This window comes from Simochromis diagramma, unplaced genomic scaffold (assembly GCF_900408965.1).
Source record: "Simochromis diagramma unplaced genomic scaffold, fSimDia1.1 OVJJ01000343.1, whole genome shotgun sequence".
Classification (NCBI taxonomy): Eukaryota; Metazoa; Chordata; class Actinopteri; order Cichliformes; family Cichlidae; genus Simochromis; species Simochromis diagramma.
Window position 1 is genome coordinate 13,013,387 of NW_024386831.1, and position 20,698 is coordinate 13,034,084.

At 39.7% G+C, this 20,698-nt stretch overlaps 1 long non-coding RNA gene across 3 annotated transcripts; it reads left to right on the forward strand.

The window, feature by feature from the left end:
• The first annotated feature begins 17 nt into the window (after positions 1-17).
• On the forward strand, positions 18-18,879 carry LOC120731135. 3 transcript variants are annotated; one of them, XR_005695296.1, is made up of 4 exons: positions 18-293; positions 16,604-17,373; positions 17,867-17,932; positions 18,159-18,879. It is a non-coding gene; the product is annotated as an uncharacterized LOC120731135 (long non-coding RNA). The 3 variants fall into 3 exon arrangements; XR_005695297.1 differs by having other exon boundaries at positions 19-293; positions 16,736-17,373; XR_005695295.1 differs by lacking the exon at positions 18-293 and having other exon boundaries at positions 12,834-17,373.
• The last annotated feature ends 1,819 nt before the right edge of the window (positions 18,880-20,698 follow it).

The window sequence follows — 20,698 nt, forward strand, 5'->3', positions numbered from 1 at the left end:
CTTGGTTGCTAAGCAACGCTGCCTTCCGCTTTCCGGAGTCATCCCAGGCTCCGACTGTTGCTTGTGCTATCTTCAATAATTAATGCTAAGGCAGGCCGCATTTTCCTCCTGCCAGGTTAATGTATTACGGCAGTAAAAAGAAGGCATCTCTGATCGGAGGCACACAAACCTGTTTAACTTTTGGATCCAGTTTTTACATGGAGAACTGCAGAAAAACCTCTCTATCAGCGGACCCTGCGGGCTCATTAGGAAAAAAACAAAAGCACAGGAGCTTAGCTAACGCTGTGTTACACGTAAGCACATAGCTTTTATTTATTCATGTGTATTATATTCTATATCAATAATTAATAATCTGTTTTCTTGTTGATTTGTTTACAAAGGTTCATACAAGATATAAAACGTCCTCTAAGGGGAATTCAGGGGTTCAATGTTATTACACTTATAAAAATAGCAGAAAAGCTAAATCAAAGCGAAAAACACTGTGAGCTTACCACTGTCTAAATCAATGACTGTATATAAAATATATTACAGTCTTCAGTTCTTTGTGCCGTTTTTTGTTTTGTTTTTTTAATTTGTCAAGCCACTTAACACTGACCTATGAATCATTCAAGCTTAAAAAGGAAACCTAGCTCAGGGGATAAACCAGTCTTGTGTCTACACATAACAGAGAACTAAGAACCAATTTTAAATGATATCTTTAGGCATTTCTTTTACCGACATCTTGTTGTTAAAAAAACACATTTGTTACAATTTCTTCAGTCGAATCTATGAATACTGGCAAAGATAACACAGTTTTACAGGCATAAAATAGTATTTTTGCACCTACAAGGTGATTACCAAAAACTTGACATATCTCAGCATGGTGTGTACGGTGTGTCTTTAAAGGAAAGTGGGCAAGTAGAGGAACAAAGAAGAAATGCCAGACCTAAACCACTATCTACAGCAGATGAACAGTATACTTGTGTCCTTTAAAACTGGGGAAAAGTCCAGCAAATACCTGACACAGGACATGAGAGATCCATCTGAACCTCAAGTTGATCCATCTATTGTGTTTTTAAGGAACTGAAACAGGGAGAAAAGGCTGGGGTATTTAGGCCAAATTACACAACAACTGGACTGAAAATCGGTGGCAAAAGGTCTAAAGTCAAACATCGAAATTGGGAAATTTTTGGTTAAAATCACCAATAGTCTTTATGGAGAAAGAAAATATTAAGAAATAAGGGTGGTTAAAGAGTTTTGCACAATACTGTACTTTGACCTCCTAGGACCTGGCGTCCACATATGTGGACATCACATTTTGGGATGTCTAGACCAAAATACCTAATTTTTCTCTACAAGGGCCTGATATCCACTTACGAGGACATTATACTGCCACTGTTCTATCAACATTTAAAACGAATGTCCTCATATGTTGATCTCATTTTTCTCAGAAACCAAAATTAGGTAAAAAAAAGAAAAAGAAAAAGAAAAAAAGAAAAGGTAATTCTTTGTTTTTACATTCATCAGGTCCCAATCAACTCAAATAGCAAAGAAAAATTAAATATGCATGCCATGAAAGAGTTCGGGTCTTAGGAGGTTAAAATATGTGTATAATTGATACTAAAGACCTTTAAACCAATAAGATAAGAAAAACTATACAGTATATTCTCTAATTATTTGGCTGTGAAGGCTGCACGGTATGGTATATAGAGACTTTGCAGTCTGTTTTCAAAATAGCAATTAGTTTTCTAAGGTGAATTTAATTTATGTGGTGTAAGAAAGCAGGCTCAGTAAGTAAGTTAGCAAATCACCAGTGTATTCATGTCTGCATTAGGAAAAGTTAAATGCAAACTGTACATCTGGTCCTTTGTATTCCTGGATAAACATGTAGTTAGCAGATTAAGGTGCACAAGCAAAGTGACTGTAGCTACATTTTAATGAATACGTTTAATGGATTTAATCGATTCTTATGTACAGAGTTAGATTGTGTCTTCACCATCTGTAATTACCAGAAAATAACATTTTGTCAAGATTTAATTTTGGGGTTTTTTTGTGGTTCTGGGTAATCCTTATCTGCCACGCAAACAAACCATTAGTCAAACCAAAGTTGTGCTTGCTGTTATTGTAGGGAGCTGTAAGCATATATCAAGAGTTTAACATTGACAACCTGTGTGGGTTGCATTTGATCGCAGTAGATTGATAATGGTAGAGAAACATAAGCAGATGGCAAAACCAGAAATTATTTACCAGTTTAATACCAGAAAATGCACAGAAAAGTCCTTTGTATCGGTTTAGTCTGTTGACGTGTAATAGATGATTTTGTGCTACATTTGTCATGTAAATAAATGACCTTCCCACTGTATGGTATGTGGGTGTGGAACAGATGTCGCTTCTCTGGGACTGCATATGAAGCCCAGGTATACACAGGCCCTGTGAATTGTTTTGTTATTTGCTATGCTGCAAATAAAATTAAACAACAAAAAATTAAATAAAAAATACCTTTGTGGACATTTACCAGCCATTACCAGTGATTGAGTTGGGCAGAACAAACAAAAACAATACTTGGATTCTTTATTAAATTTTTTAATGAATATTTAAATGAACATTTAATAGTATTCCCCCAGCCTTTCATGGCAGGTGGCCACGATCCTGGTTCTGGCAGGGTTTCTTCCTCTTAAAAAGGAGTTTTTTCTTCCCACTGTTGCCAAGTGCTTGCTTAAAGGATTTTCACTGTATTATTTTAAGGCCTCGACTTTACAATATAAAGGGTCTTGAGCCAACTGCTGTTGCGATTTGGTGTTAAATAAATAAAATTGAATTGAAATGGTGTTTAATTGCCTTTTGCATTGAATTTTGTGGAATCACTTGTTTTGTTTGGTTGTGTTGTGTTTTTTTGTTTTGTTTTATTTTAGCTAAATCCTTTGCTTTACACGACTCTCTCATGAAATATAACCAAAATAACTGAAACTGTGCTCTGCAGTGATGTGGATTAACATGACCTTGACTCTGCAAACACAGCCTATTGTGTCCTATTCTGTTGTGAGTCATGATCATGAGTTGGAATAAGTCTGTAACCTCAGTTCATCCCACTCTGTGTAAGGTGTGTTTGTTCCTTGAGTGTGAAAAGGGACACGGTCTGCTGGCTGCCTGTTGCCTGTTGTGATTATACCTGTTTTTGTTGTGTTTTATGTGCTGGACATTCTAGTAGAATGTGAGTCTTATATAACAAAGTCATTATTATCATTATTGTTGTTGGAATAATTAATAGTTTCCCTAGTATTTATTTTCTCTGCCCTTTGTCTCACTTAGACTTTTGTTCCTTAGTCCCACTGTGTTTCTTTGTTCATTGTTGTTGTTGACTGTGTTTGTTTCTTTGGGTCTTTTCATGTTTTACTTTGAAGGTTAGTTTTCCTGCATGGTCCATTTCTTGATCATTTTCACCTGTCATTGATTGCATGTTCGCATCTCACCCTCTTCTGTGTCTAATCTGTAATCACATCATTAGATACACGCAAGTACCTGGTTGGGCCTTTTTTGCCTTCAGAACTCCCTCAATTCTTCAAGGCATAGATTCAACAAGGTACTGGAAACATTCCTCTGAGATTTTAGTCCATATTGACATGATAACATCACACAGCCATCAGAAGTTGGGTAGGTATACTGTGGTCATAATACTGTGGTTTGCTGGGCTTGGTTGGCAATAATATTCAGGTAGGCTATGTGTAAATGATACTCACTTAATTAAGGGGTCCAAAGAGTGCAGAGAAAACATACCTGACAACATTACACCGCCATCATTAGCCTGAACCTTTGATGCCAGGCAGGATGGATCCATGCATTCATCTTGTTTATGCCAAATTCTGACCTATTAGCTGACAGGAGTGGCAACTGGTGTGGTCTTCTGCTGATTCGGTTTGCTGTGTGGTCAGCAATGCTCTTCTGCACACCTTGGTGTAACCTGGGATTATTTGAATTACTGTTTACTTATCAGTTCAAAGCAATCAGACCATTCTTCTCTGACTTTAAGATAGCGTTTTCACTCAGAAAAATGCCACTCACTGGATATTTTCTCTCTTTTCGACCATTCTCACTTGAGATGTGTGAGAAAATAATATACTCAACGTCTTGGCAACAGCAACACCACATTCAAGATGACTTGAATTAACGTTGTTCTTGTGATGTTCTTTGGATTTATTCTCTATCTCACCTGTGTTTTGAATTCCTGTTTACTTTATGGGCTTTGTTGTTTTTTTTAGTTTTGGGTTTTTTTAGGTCTGTGGTTACTTACCGGTTGGTTTACTAAGCCAAATCCTCTATGCCATATCATATCACATACACTGTAGTCCAGTAGTATTGTAGACTCCAGATGACAGTTTACAGAATGTTTGGACTGAACCCAAACCACCAACCTTTTTATTACATTCAGCACTTCCAGTAATGATTTTGTTGTTTCTGCAGTAGCACATTCACTTGGTATTTGAGTATTGGTTGGACAGGATGAGGCATCTAAAGACATCAACTTGGACTTGATGACTTGCATTCTTGCAGTGTATTTTCAGCAATAGACACTAAAACCCTCTTTATTGTTGCATCAATTCTCACTTTATGAAAGAGGAATACTGATGAACTCAGGTGTCATTTTTAAGCAGACTGATCTATTCCTGTTTCCCTCCCAGGCCCATTACACAAATGAAATTAAAATGATTAGCTGTTGAAACATTATCCACTGGCCCTCATTTTTGGTATTTCATTCACGCGCCTTGTGTACTACAAAATTTCCCACCATCCCATTTTTAACTCTTTAAACTCAGACTGGCACTCAGGTTTGTGTTCAGTGTTGATTTAGGCTGAAACTGCTTCTTATGCACTTTTGAGGTAAAGACCAAAGGGGCATTGGTGTTGGAGCTATCCATACTTTCTTACTTTGCGCTCTCCTGACGCCTTTAAGCGGCTGCCCTTCAACTGTAACATTTTATTTGAAAGTGAAATAGGTCCTCTAAAGAGATCAGACCACTTTTGCATGCTCTTCCCACATGAATTTCAATGAACTGCTGCACTTAAGCGGTTCAGCTCCACAGCCTCCTCCCTCACAAACTAAGTGAGCCCAGGAAAAACAAGCCTTGCAATTGGAGTAATTTTGTAAAAGGACGAATCGCATCACACTGTGACAGTAAGTGAGAAAGAGAATTATAAAATGAGACGCTCAAAATGAAATGCCAGCTTCCTTTTATTTTAGCGACAACAGCTGTATAGTTTGTTGTTTTGCTCCCACTGTGCTGTATGTGGCGTATGACAGATTTCTATTAGTAACCCTGTGTCTCGCTCTGAGCTCATTACGTGGCCAGATGGGAACAACGATCACCTCCTTCCATCCCCACAGCTGTGACAAGGTCCTGACACGTCCACAAAAATAAGATTCACACAGTGGGTAGCATGCAGTCCTGTGTTTCTGTGCTGCGTTTCATCATGAAGGAGGGTGATTGCTTATGTTCTATCAAGTCGATGAGAAACATTGATTTAATGGTTTAGTCTCATATGTCCAATTGAAATTTTGACCTTTGTACCATCAAATGCCATCAGTAAGGTCTGCTGCTGGCTGAATGATGAACAGATATGCGTCTGCCCTATACTCACTCAACACGGTAACGATGTACTGATCCCTAAATCAATATGCCACATGGTTGTTTGTGTAGGATGGACCTACTTTGGCTTGAAGGATTCACTGTTTATATCTAGATATGTAGCACCCTGGGATTTTCAACCTTATGTTGCGAGTATTCCTACAAATCTGTTTGCATTAACCTAACTTGGAAGAAAATTGTCTGACTCATTTAGGTTTCTCAAGCAGTCCCAGAGAAACTCCTGAGTATTTGTCCACTTAAATTTCATCTTAAAGTAAAGGCTTTTTATATCTCGGCCTGAAAACTTCACTGACCCTTGACTGAATTCTGAGAACTTCTTCCTGCAGGGCATAAGAGTCTCTGCCACGAACAATTTCTTTGACAGACTTTGAAGGTCCTTGCTTGAAGCTGGTTACCATACTAATGCTAAGGGCTTCTCTGGTACAATACAGGTCATTTCAGCGTCTCAGCAGACCCTCAGTCCCTGTGTGAGCTGGAAAAAGGAAAGAAAAAACCCACTTATCATCCTCCCTGGCAGATTTCTGTTAATCTCTCCTCTTCCATGAGAGACGCAGTGGATTTGAAGCCACTGCATGCTGAAGATTAATCTCCATTAGGACATCTTAAGCGTAGAAGTCATATTTAAGCCTCATTAAAGAAGAATTCCATTTATTTTGTTTATTTATTTATTTATTTATTTTTTACCAAAGGATTACCAACCTCAAAGCTGAGGCCCAAATCACTTTGGTCTAATTATTGAGCAACAAACGTATGAAATCCCAGTTTATCTTTGTCTTTGTGCCTTTAAGACATTTTTTTCAAAAATGACAAATATCTTTATTTACTTTGCTTTTCTCTTTTTTTCACCTCTTTTTGGTTGCTTAATGCATGGCTGCAGCTAATTATTGATAGATCTACAAATAATTGTTTGATCAATTGCCAGAGCTGAAGGCAACATCTTAAAATGTCTGGGGTTTTTATTTGTATTTTTTTCATCAAAAGAGACGCCATTTGTTCCACGAAGTGCTTGAAAAACGATTTAAAACGATTAATTTTGAACAAAAAAGAAAAACCGCTCTTCTGAAGAAATAAATGTCAGCTGTTCAGATATCCGATGTATTTGCAGTGATAAATCGCCATAGTAAATATTTCTTAAGACGCTGTATCGAGAAACATTTGATAATGTGGATATTTTCACACACAAACTGAAGCTTGTGAGTATAAAACACATTAATATCCAACACCCAACAGCAGAGGCTGGTGCTCTGAGTTTTTTCAATAGTAGGAAAGCTCTATGTCTTCAGTATGCTGGTTGAATGCTTATCAGCTCTCCCAGGCCTAAAACTTTCCCGTAAGCAATACAGCAATTGAATACAGAATAGGACAATTTTTGCTGGCATATTTGTTATGGCCTATAATATCAAGTGCTGTTATGAGCAAGAATTAGAAAAACAATTTATCTCACTCTTTCGGCAGACTGTGGTTATGGGTGGCAGCTCTGCTTTTGAGTGACACAGTTTCAATCAACCTTCTCCCATTTCTTTTTCTTTCTGCTTTATGACAGTCATAACTATCTGTCTTCATACTGTATGCTGTATGTGCAGCAGTCTAGCTGAGAGATAGTTGGCTCTCAATAAAGATTTAACAGAATAAATTGAAAATAATGTAAGCCAGAAGAGAGTTTTAGGGAGCGTGTCAACAGTCAGTCTCGTACGTAGACAGACAGCATTGGTGATTAACTGTCAGTCTATTTAAAAAAAAACAAACAAACAAAGAAACAGGAGGGAGCAGCTTTCTCTTTTCTCATGGCAGGCGTCTGCAACAGTCAGAGGAAGCCAGTATGCAGGAAGTCATCTGCATCTAAATAAAGACCGCCAATGGCTTTGTCAGAGTCCATTAAGCAAATTGCCATATTTGATGAATGCATCTACCATCTCTTTTTGTACCACCCATTCGTACCAATCAGCCAGAAGCAAAAATGACTTTTGTTTGCTTTCCTAAACAGGGAGGAGACCCCGTGAAAAAAGAGTCGCCTGAAATATCATTTTGATGCAAATTATGATCGATTTGTACGTTGTATGACGCGTGAGATGAGTTGCCTCATATCAGGTGTGCAATGAAATTCACTCACTCAAGGCTACTGAGACCTATCGTGATTAAAAATTGGAAATTGATGATCACTTTTTGCATGGATGCTAAATGAGACAATTATTACTTTCCCTTATTTAATTATTTATCCTCTGTGTCAGTTTGCACAAACAGCAAATTTTCCTCTGAGTGCTTAACGTCGTAACTTGAATGCAGCTATTTGGGTTTTGTTTTGTTCTCGTTCTCCTCACGATTAAGGTGCTTGATTGTTCTTGCGACTCTGTGGCATCATTAGCGCCAGGTCTGGGTTATCAGTCAAAGCTGAAACAGCTTCGGGTTAATAGCTGCACTCACTCAGTCTACTTATTCATCTCTGCTGCTTCCAGAAAGCCTCATTTCCTCGATCTGCAGCTCACTTTCCTACTTTCTGTCTTTTTCCAGCACTGAAAACAGTAATGAGAATCCTTTACATGAATCAGGGGTTTCTAATAGTCTTTTTACTTTCAGTTATATAATTTTTACCAAAATAAGGAAAAAAATAATAGTCCCTCTGTACCTTATAATCTCTGATATTGTGAAATATATGTTAATAGTTATTGCACTGTGACAAAACATCGCACAGCAATAGTAGGGCTGAAATGACTAGTTGATTATCAGCAGCTGATAGTATATTGAATTATAGTAAATTGAATGCCTTTTGACCGCTGGTCAGAAAAACATTGCATTTGACGACATCATTAAAGAAAATTATTTGGTAAATAGGAGAATAAAGAAGCATTAAAAATCATATGTTTGCACGATAAAATATATGGACGAAACCACTGAGCCACACCTCTGTCTTGGAATTTGAGTGTTTTCAGTCCCATTGCCACAGGAGTATGAAATCAAGTGTCTAGCCATGCAGTCTGCCTTCACAAACATTTGCAAAGGAATGGGTAGCTATATAGAGCTTGTTTTATTCAAGTCGGAGAGTCAGCAAGTCATTTTATGAAATGTCTACGCTCCTAGATCTTCCACAATCAACTACAGGTGGTATTATTGCAAAGTGGGTGTGTTTAGGGACTGCAGCAACTCGGTCACCAAGTGCCACTCGTCAAGTGCTGAGGCACGTAAAAGTTACAGACTTTCTGCTAACTCAATAACTGGAGATGTACAAACCTCCTCTGGCATTAAAATCAGCACTAAATGTGTGCAGCAGGAGCTTCATAGCAAGAGTTTCCAGCTTCATGATAGAATAATAACAAGCACCAGATGGATAGGTGTAAGCATGCTGCCACTGGGCCCTGGAGCAATGAGAACATGTTCTGTGGAGTGATAAGTCTCACTTCTCTATTTGGCAGTTTCATGGATGAGTCTGCATTTGGCAAATGCTAGGAGAGCATTACCTGCATGACTGTTGTGTCAACTGTAATGTTTGGCACAGGTGGGATAATGCCATGGGGTTGTTTTCCGGGGCTGGCAGAAAAAGAAGTTTGGTGCAGGAGGACTTGACTGGCAGAGCTCTGATCTCACCTCTGAGGTGAATTAGAATGGAAACATCAGTATCCGTCCTCACAAATGCTCTTCTGGATGAAGGGCAAAAATTCCCACAGGCGCACTCTAAAATCTTGCCTGTAGATTTAGAATGGGATGTCATAAAATGTCTCCATGTGTATGAAGAAAACACACAAAAGTGTCTGAATATTTTTCTTGCAAATCTGAGGTCAAGCTTAAAGCTATGCACAGCATCATCAAGGAAAAACACAAGAAGCACAGAGTTGTGAAATTTAAATCCAAGTGTTACATCCTGAAGCTACAGATTAATCTTTGCTCATCTCACCTCCAAAGGTGCCATCAACATCCCAATACACAGACACACAAGAGACTATCAGGACCTCCAGGAGTCTGGCCAACATTATATGTCACATGTGCCTTCAATACTGATAATTCAATGTGATACCTTCTCCTGGTTGGAGGACAAAAAGCCCTACGGCGGCAGCAGAGGAAGAGAATTAGAAAAAAAGAAGTCGTCAAATCAGGCCAATTAAGTGGATTACGAGTTATCTGCAGCACGGCGTGTAATTGGTTTTGTGTTATCGTTGTAATGTCAGATAGGTACTAATTGAAAAGCCAGTTTATTAGTGGGCTGACAGTCTGCAGAGGGTTGGGCTGTGGTTTTAAAGGTCTTGTTTCAGATAGCCTCCCAAATGATTATAGATAATAGGCTGCTTCTACTGAAGCTTGTGGTGCTCTGAGATCCAATCCCCCTTCCTGTTTTCTGCTGACTTCATTCTCCTTTCGCTCCAAGTCTCGTGAGCATATAATTTAATTTTGTGGTAATAACGTGTTTTTTTTTTCCCGATGTTAAGATTTTATTTGCAGTATCATGCACTTCTGGGTTTTTATTGCGCTCTTACAGTAGCAGTGTGCTCACAGTACTGTACTTGGCAAAAGCAATATGTCTGACGCTACTGTGAGTCATGAAGCAAAACACCAGAGTCTCTGCAGTCTTATTTTGTGGGATTTCTGTACAAGCTAGAGGGTAGTGTCTTGATGCAACCACAGCATCCGAAAAACAAATGTGTTCGTTCATACAGACAGTGCAGACTTCAAACACTATAATGTGGTTGCCAAGGCTTCAGATTTTTGGCATACAGGTCTAACATGGCAGCAACTGATTTACGACTGCCAGACCTATTTGGCAATGACCAGGGCAGGAGAATAAAAGATGAAAAATGCCTCTGTCTAAACTCAAATCACATAATCCTAAAATCTCAGATAGGGCAGCAACAATTGTGAGCTGGGACTGAAAAAAGCCTCTGCGGAGGCTGAAGATAAAGAGTACCTGCACAACTCTTTGTCAAACCACAGAAACGTCTTTTTTGTAAAGAATGACTGGATGTGGTTGGACACACTTACAGGGATTTCTCAGAAGTTGTGAAACCTAATAGTGAAGGTTCTCCATCGAGTCCTACGATTCTGCAAATGGCACAAAATGAGCTGTGAAAACGGAGCATGAAGCTAGGATCTTTGGCATTCAAATGGAGAGAGAGCTGAGGTGTTCAAACTCCAGCTATGCTCCGTCTTTCATGTCTCGTATCTGCAAACCTCTGAGTGCTGTTGCAGGAACTGAGTGTATAGTGACCAAAGAAAATGATATACCCCGACAATCACCTGCTGTCGACACAGTCTGACAAAAAACAGGACTGTTTGGATGGTAGTGCCCACTTTAAGCAAGCAGGCTGCTGAGCACTGTAGCACTCCTGCTGCTGGCTCAGTTTTCAGCGTTGATGGGTGCAGATGGGCTGCTTGCAATTCGGCTGTAAGGACAAGAAATGCCATGGAGGCTGCTGATGCATGCAGCTAGCAAGCATGCATTATTCAAAGACTGAATGCAGAAAAAGAAAAAAAAAGTGATGTCTGTCTCATAGTTGGCGGATGGACTGCCACAACGAGTTCTCATAGTCAGCCGTTTCCTCAACAGTGCTCAATCAGCAAAAAGAAAGCTTTCGTTGAAATGGTATCCTTAAAAAACAAACACTAGGCTGGTGCTGGGATAGTGATGCAGCCAGTTTCTGTTCACCTCAGAGCAGAGAGCATCTATTCAAAACATCAGCAGTAAGTGTCAACTACCATTTAGGGTGTATATGTGGAAAAGGAAGGTTATTGAATTAGCCTTGTCTGTAAAGTGAATTGGAATTGATTGTCACATTCACTTTGATTCTGCCGGGCATGCTTTTATCACCAAACAGTGCTCTCAGCAAACCAAGCATCTGTAGGCTGAGCTAATCTTCTTTGCTTCAGTGCTGAAAGCGACCCTCCACTCCATAGTGCCACAATCACAATAAGACTGGTTTCAATAGTGACATCCGAAGATGAAGGGATATGGCTGAATCCATTTAAGAGCCCACGGGCCTTGTGATTTCAGCTTTCTGCTCCTAATAGATTCAGTTTCAGTCTGAATTGATTCAAGATGCTAAAGAAGCTTTCTGGCAGGTGATGCTAATCCAGAGCATAAAATGCATCAAGCACAACCCAGCTTGCCTCTGTGTTATTTCATGTATCTGCTGGTGGAGAAATGAAACACCCCATGCAGATAAAGAGGAGCAGTGAATAGCCAGACATCCAGTATATTAATTTCAACAATGTAGGGTTTCATATTTAGGAATATTTCACTTTTCTAGCATCTCCAAATGCATCTGCATATCACTTTAATGCATACCAGCTGGTATTTGCTATGTGATTATTAGGACCAAAGGGGTTACTATTGGCAGTCAGGGGACTGAAATGTCAAAACCACAGGTAGATAAAAAGAGGAGGACAGTCAAGCCCCTCAGATGCTGAATGTCTTCACTAGCTTTTTTGTAATTCCATCTGTCTCCCATTTACTGCTGGGCAGGTAGTGCACATCAGGTTTAATTGAGCTTTTTTTTTCCTGTGATACAGCTGTCTGCTTTGGGAAACGAGGTGGTGCTGTGACAATGAGCCACAACAGCAAAGTTGCAGGCTGTAAAACTCTGAGAGAGCTGCAGGGAACTGCAGAGTCGGATGATAATTCTCAGTGGAATCGTCACTTCCAGTGAAATCCTTCACATTACATACAATGCAATCATTTCACCCACTGTTAACATAGAATATCTATCAGAGCAGCTTTAAGGCTGTGTTAGATTATATAAGGTGTTGCCAGAACAATGACTCCACTAAACACTGCGTAACCCTACATCAAGGTTGCACATTTATAAAGAATATGGACTTTTATCAGGCAGTATAATGTCTAACAGACAGTTTTAGGGCACCACAGGTTAATATAGAGCTCATTTGTTCTGAAATAGGTCTTGTTTAACGGTCTATCTCACAGAGCAAAGAGCTTTTATCCTGGCAATGAAACATAGCATTAAAGGTTTAGTCAGGTATCGCTGCAGCAGATGCTGAACTAAAAATGCTACGTAGCTTTATGATGTAACAGATTTTTGAACCTTGTTGTTTCTCAGTGCACCAACATTTTGCTTTTGTGTATGCTTGTGCCTCTGTTTCTGTCTCACAAATAACATAAAATGACAAAGAAATCTGACAAAATTCTGCAAAATCCTAATCCATGAGTTTCAACAGGTTATTAGAGTAGATTTATTTAATTTATTAATAACAAATATAATCTTAATCAATAATGAATTAATCTTATCGATTGTAACCTACAAATGAGAATACAAAATATTAGGAAAACTTTTAAGGGCAATCCAGTCTAGTTAAGTAAAATCACTTAAGCTTTATGAACTCACCAACACAAACTGAGGATACAGATGCTTAAGAAGAATTTAGGGTAGAGCTGTTGCATTTCTTTGCTTTAGATTTTACATGTGTACCTAATAACTATTATTTTCTCTGGCAATAATGTGTAGCAAGTGTGACATTTAAATTTCCTGTAGTTTTTACTATTACATTTACGCCCTCAACACCTTTTTCAAATTGTTTATTTGACCTGCTTGTTTGAGCACTCTGGGACTTGTGAGATTAATACCTCAGTGTTAAATCTATGCTGTATTGTAGCTGCAAACCCTTCTGAAACCCTATGTCGTAACTGTGGACAGTGTAAAAGATGGACGTAGCTTCTGGGTCTGAAAACTAAATCCAGTGTGTAAGTGCTTTAAACTTGGATTCTTTTTAAAGGGGCAACACATGATGGAACCTGTGGTTGCAAAAAAAAAAAAAACTCCGGTCCTACAGAAGTGGGGGGGAGTCCTCTGCTGAGCTGGGATCTATGTAAAATATTTCCTGCTGAGTTTACAGTCTTATACATTCATTTTCAGCCATAATGTGTAAAACACGAGGAGCGTTTTTGTACATTTTGGTCACTCTAAGTGTCAGAAAGGAGGTGGTTCACAGTTATATCTGTCCCCATCGTCACATCAAGTCTCCATACACTCAGATGCTGATGGTGAAAATGTTCTCATGGTGTCACAAACTAGGGGGAGGTGTCTGGATAACTACATCCACCATTAATTGTATTGAATCATTTAAAAGTTTAATATTCTTTCTTGGTCTCTTCTTGTTGTTAACTGTCTGCCCAGCTTTTGCTCCTGTAGTGGTGTTGTGCATTGTGGGTTTCAGAGCTTTTTGTCTGCAAACAGCTTCCTGCTGCAGCCAAGTATTGAACCAAACAGTAAAGTTGTGACATCCAATTAAGCTGAAACTCTTTATCAAGCTTCGCCAGGTAATAATTCTCTGTACAAACAACCCTGTTCACACTTTAACAAGGCTGATTATTGTCGCTCTTAAGTAGACATGGCCTCTCCTGTGTCTCTGTCTCAGTGAGGGAAAAAAACCCACAGACTTTCTCTTAGTGAAAAAGTTAGATTGTTCATTAGTTTAGTGGCTCCATAGCAGGTGGTACCATCACCTTGGGGGTTGTGTCATGATCAAAATCCAACAAATCAAACCTGCTGTGTTGAACCTCTTGCAAATAAGGGAGTAAATGAAAGCAGCTCTATATTGTTCATTAGTTTCTATTAGTGGGTAAAAGTAAAATAACCACATCACATCAGTGTTTAACAGCCTGTCCATCAGCAGTGTAGCATGAAACTAAGAATAAGTGTTGCAGTGGCTGTGGGTTGGGTTTGATGCTCTTCCTGAACAACCTCCCCACATTTGATGCAAATGTAAGCATTTTTGTGCCTAACAATTATTATTTTAATGATTAAATAGACACAGTAGACATCCAACTTGTGTTAAAGTTGTCTCATTTCACATCCTGCTTCAACAAAACACCCCGTGTTTATTCAAAACGCTCTGAAATCACCAATTCAATGAGGATTTAATGTTAATGTGTTTTTGTGCTCTCTGAGGCTACAAGCTCTGTTTGGAAGATTACTGACTGACTATTTATTATCGCACAGAATGACAAGCAAGCCTTTTAAAAAAACATCTCTAGCTGATTGTCTGAATATCGCTGAATATGGTCTGTCTAAAGAGCTTGTCCCTCTTGAGCCCAGCATGCTTCCTGCCTGCCCTTCCTCCTCTCCCCTCCTCCGCTCCCACCATCACATCCGCCTCCAGCGCTCTGAACTCTACATCCCTGAAAGTTCAAGGGAAAATCAGCCGCCATCAATCACTAATGCAAATGAGGAGAGCAAGCTCTCTGGAGCAGCTTAGCCTGTTGAACATCACACAGCAACAATTAAAACCCCTGAAAGCAAATCATCTTCAGTAGACCACTAAATGAAAAGAGCCTTCCTTTCAAGAGTGCTCAATAGTGGCAGGATTTTCAAAGGCTCTTGCCCATGTGTGCAGTTTAATGATGAAAGTCAGGATGGGGGGCTGTGACGGAGGGAGACTGCACTCTGTTCGGCAAGGTTGTTACCATGACATTTGGTGCAACATCAGACTCAAGAGGATCCTATAACATGCTATTACAAAGGGTCATTCTTATTTAGATATTCACATGCTTTCCTGCTCCTCCTGGATCCTACCAAACTGTTTCAGCGTGCCACACATAACCCAAAACTTTACTAATTAAGAGAAGTACCTGTAAGGACAATTAGATTTCAGTGTTTTAAGTCTGGTAATTTCTTTAAGTGTTTGACCTTTCTGCCTTTGCAGGGAAGTTTGAGAGCAAGGTAAAACACTTCTCGCAGGACTCTGGCCGTAACTAAGTAATTAAAAAGTGCTCCACTAGGCTCTAACCTTATTATTCCAGCCTTTGAGAAATATCTTCAGATGTTCTTAAGCACTCCTCAATGGATCTCGGTGAGAAAGCCTATTGCAAAGGAGGGGTCTGAATATATTTTACCTTGTACTCTGTGACATTTTGAAATCTAAAAGTCATTCTTATTAAGAAGAGCTTTGCTTTGCATCCTGAATAGCGGCTTTGTTCTCCCTAGCTCCAGGGAGCAGCATGTTTTTCATGCTGACTTCCACTCACTGAACCACACATGATGTACACCACATAATTAGCATACACAACATGTTGACTGTGTTGTCTGGGGGGGAAGGCAGCGCTGAGAGCATGTACTCCAGTCTGGCTTTTATTATTAATATATGACCACAATAACAGACAAGAGAAACGTTCTCAGCTCACATTTCACATTGTGGTGGGAAACGCAAGAAGGTTAACTAACCAGAGAAGTCTATTTTTTTGTTAAGTCTGTGGTCTGGAGCCAGGGTTTTGAGTTGCTTTGCAGTTTCATGATAAGTCAGTTCTGCTGGTTTCAATGCAGTTTTAGTGCTCTAAAGCTGCGTCCAGACAGGGAGCAATTAGCTTGTCAAGCACCTCTTTGAAGCTGACATTTGGTCAGTGGACTCCAGGCTCCAGTTGCCTAGGTAACTCTAAAATGTGTTTACTACCATGTCACAAGTCAATCAGCAGTATCATGCGGTCTCATTGGTAGTTGCTTCAATCACTGGCTTAGAAGTTGAGAACAATTTGCACTGCTAGCATTTTTTTTTTCCCCCCCGCCCAAGTTACTTGAAGTCACTTGACTTTCAATGAAATAATGATACAGCCACTCATAGAGACAACAATACAATAAAAACTGCAGTTCATTTTGAAGCAGGTGAAGGTTCTAGCTTCATGGTGCCCCTTGAAGCATGCCTCAAAAGCAATTCCGCCCTCATAAACGCCTATGCTAAAATTTCCAACTTTCCAGCGTTACAAAACATGTTTACAGCCTGGTACAAAAACTGTTTTTAGCCTATCCAGTCTTCAAGTGATGACGTATGAACCCTGCTTATGGGGCCAAACCACTCTATGCGTTTATTAAGGCTGTTGTGTTTTGAAAATGTTTTAATGCTTTATATCTTGTTTTATTTAATCTGAACAAGCTGTCATGAAAGCTTTGACTGGCAGCTGCAGTCACAGAGAAGCTTGCATAGCTCTGTTTGGGAATGGCAAATATGACAGGGACACTGCATTAACTTTCCAAAACCACGATCGACTGTTTCAGACTGACAGCGTGAGGTGTTCCGCAGTAAACTGACTCACCGCCACACTTTTTCGGTAAGTCAAATGTGTGTTTGTTACGTGTCTGCAGGCGGCATGATTTCTTTCCCTCTCCTTTTGTTTGCTATTTCCTCAGGTACACAGACTGCAGGCTGGTGTCAATTTGTGGATCTCCAGCTAATTAGAGGAAGGGGGCTTTGATTGGACAAACTAAGAGTGCACACCTTGATAAGGAGACTCACCTGTGGTTAGGGTGGCTCTCTTTTCCTTGCGTAGAATTGTTTGTCACATGTGTAGAGTGCCTCTGGTGTATTTCTTTTGTTTGAAGGTTGTGGTGGGAGTAAAGAGGACTAGGTAAGTCTGGGGAACCCATACACTTACTCACACAGAATCTTTTCTGTTTGAAACACTAGGTAAGTAGGTTGGTGCCACCCATGTAATTTTGAGCTTGTTTTAAGTTGAGGATTAGGGTCCCCCCCCCCCCCTTTTTTTTTTTTTTTTTTTTCTTTTTTTGGCACAACCTAACTGTCCCTTTCTCCCCCACGTTTGTTGTATGAATTTGGGTTATTGTTTTTGTGAGAAAGCTGCCATTTAACTTGTTTCTGTTTATAAACAGAAGAAAGAAGAAGAGAAATAACAAGTTAACATAAACCAGTGACACACTCCAGGGCCTGATCAACCCTGGCAGGGCCTCCTTGGATGAGGGTGTCTAGTGATAATGGTCGAAACACCCGATGAATCCAAGGTCCACTACTGACTATGTGTCCCAAACTGGTAAAGTGTCTTGTCTGCTTTTCCTCATAACAGCCATCCCTCAAGATTTTCTCCATTTAAAGCAATGCATTATCAGGGACTGTAACATCTAGTCCTTTTTACTGAATCGTTTATAACACTTGTACCAGGTTTCTGGAGTTGTTGTGTTACCCCCTCCTGCCCTCAAGGAGGCATAACAGTGTTTGTAAGCTAATCAGTAACCGATGTTTTTAGCTAGCTAGTTTAGATGAGCTGTTGGGGAAAGCCGTGTTTGTTAGCTAATCTGTACACATGAATGAATTTACCCCAAATTTAAAAAATAAATAAATAAAGCAGTCTGAGCTGTTGATTAAAATCAGTCCTATAGTTCAGACATTAGCTCTGCTGCTTCGACTGAATGTGCATTACTCCATACAGCTTACATCCTTTGAGAGAAATACTATGAAGCATACATATATGGTGTCCAGTACTGAGGCAGCAGTTTAAACCTCCATACGCTTCTGTTTTCCTGCAGATAACCACTGTGCAGTAGCACAACTGAACCAGGACTGGAAACCTGCCCTATCATCTCATCTCAAAGGTAAATATTCTACTAGATAATCTCTTAGTATATCAGACCCCTTTTTTTTTTTTTTTTTGTGTGTGTTGTAAAAGCTCACATCAGAACTATAGAACTGAAAAATGTAAGGGCAAATCTTCAGAACCTGAAGTGGGTGAGGACAGGGAAGAATCAGTTTTATTTCACATTTGAAGAATAAATTTCACATTTTCACAGTTTGTGATGAGTCTTTCCTTTGTGATTACAGGAGTTGCCCTCAGATTCAGACCTCAGCATCACCCAGTGACAACAGAACAAACCGCTTATATGTTCACTCTTTGTAGTAACTCCAAAATTAAACGGTGCAAAGGCTAAATTACTATATGATGTACTGTCAGTGGATGCTGCAGCTGTTTTATTGATAAAGTTAAAGGGTTTAATCATCCACATAACTGGTGTCACTATATAGGAGCATAAACAGAACCTTGGGGATTAATAAAGCTCCTGATCTCAGACCTGCACAGCTTCTGCTTTTAACACTGAATGTAGAGTCCATTATATTTTCTATCAATAAAACCCGATGTAAGGTCAAAGGTTTAAAATTAACATTGAACTAAAATAATTTAATCCAGACTTCTATCACAGAGTGTTTTATTTACCATAAGATATTCAGAGTCATTCATATTTGAGTAAACTGAGAGGATAATATAACTTTTGGCAGGACTGAATATAACATCATTATGTAAAGTTCCAGGCCCTCTGTCCTTTATCTGAGGATGGTGTGACTACTTCTGACATTACACAAAGCAAAGGCCACTGTCGCACTGTTCATGAAGTGCTGGGTTTGTCCATCTTCTTGGGTGGCCTTCAGTGGAGGTCTGGTGAAGACATACCTCATATGAGCTGTTCGCACTAAAGTAAAAAATACCATCACTTATGCGGATACCCCTTTGGCGCCAGCTGCAAGGCTGGAGCTGAACAACAACACCCTGATAACTACTATGTTTAGTCTGTTCCTTCCCATTCCATGCCACCTGGGTTGGCTGGAAGACTGTTTACTTAGCCTGGCGGGGCGAAGGACACTGTCTCAGCTGAACTCTGGAGACACACACACACACACACATACACTGATATGCACACACTGATCCCCCCCTCCCTTTCCAAACGCCTTCGATGCTTGTGCCCTACCGGGGAAGATGGCAGTCGACTGGACCAGCACAGACATGCTGCAGGACCGGATGCGCTGTCTACACCGGCTCTCTCTTACCCTTTACCCGCCCCTGTTGCTTGTCTTGTGTTTCTATGGTGTATTGATAGTCATGTGCTTTTTGTGCTGAGGTGTTTTTTTTCTGTTATCAAACTGTTCTCCCACTAGGAGCTCAGTCTGAGTGGAGTTTTTCTTCTCCTCCTCTTACCTCATGTTATGTATTTTCGTTGTTTTTTTTTTTCCTATCAGCCTACCTTTCTGACATGTCTCCCCAATGTGATGTTTGTGTAAAGTTAGTCAGAAGGTTCCCTTGTAAGTGCGCATGCGCCATTAGCGTGCTGCCTGCTGTAACCCTAATTTCCTTCGGGATTAATAAAGTATTCTGATTTGAGGGAGGTGTTGGTGAAAATTATGAGTCCTGCTTGATCTCTGTGATGAGCATCAGTCCTCATGACGTTTCTGAAATGCTGTGTCTCTCAGTGGATCAACAGAACATCTGGGAAAAGAGCGATGTGATGAAAGGAAGGGAGAAAGTTTCCCCAAAACTCTGGACCCAGCAAACCCTGCTTGGTCTCCCTCACTTGTTTTTCTCCAGGGTGGATATAGCTGTGGACTCTGGGTACTGTTATTAAATGAAAAGAACAAATTACACTTATATGATTTTTTTTTTCTGCTAAAAGTTTTCATGCATTTACCTGTAGAGTGCTCTGTAAGTGTAATGGATCTAAACTATTTATATTTTAATTTTTATGGCATCCTAAATCTTATGTTAAAATCTCGAAGGACAACATATAGTTTCCAGATAATTCTGATATTAACAGTAACTCTGGGCCTCTGTGGAGTGCGCAACTGATGCCATCTCTGCCTAAAATAGGATAAGAAAAACTAAAATGTGTTATATCATTCAAACAATGACTACAATAACAATGCAGGTTTGTAGCATTGCTAATTAGCTAGCAACAAGCCTCTAACACAGTCCATATGCTAACGGCTAATCTAACTAACAAATTAACAACAGGAGCTACAGAGTGATGTCACATGCTGTAGAACTATAGAAGCTGTGTCTTTTTGAATATACAGCCCCGTGGTTGTAGTTACCTTCATTTCAGGAGAAAACTGGAGCAGTGGGTGGACTCTGGCTCCAAAAGTACAACATGGCAGCTCCAAGAAACGAGAAATTTTGGCTTCATTTTTGTAGAATAGGAGGGAGCGGAGCCAGGTCCTCCATGTTTTTACAGTCATTGTTCAAAACCAAAAAGTGTTGTCACAGTGTCTGTGCTCCAGCTCGGACTCTGGAATACCAGCAGATATTGGGAAAGTGGAAATGTTCCATCTCAAACATTTCCCCATCACCTTGACATAAAGATCTCAAAATCGGGGAAAACATTTGACAGCTGAATCAAACATAACATAAATAGTTAAAGTTATTATAAAATAATGCAAATGCTAAGCCTTCAAATGAAACTATTCCAGTCCTTTAGTCCACATCACATAAAGTAAGAATCTTGATATATAGTAGTGGCAGTGTTTTTGAAGCTTTTTCCATTGTCTTTCTTATTAATCACATGCATTTTCTTGACTTCAGCTTTAAAAAACGAAGC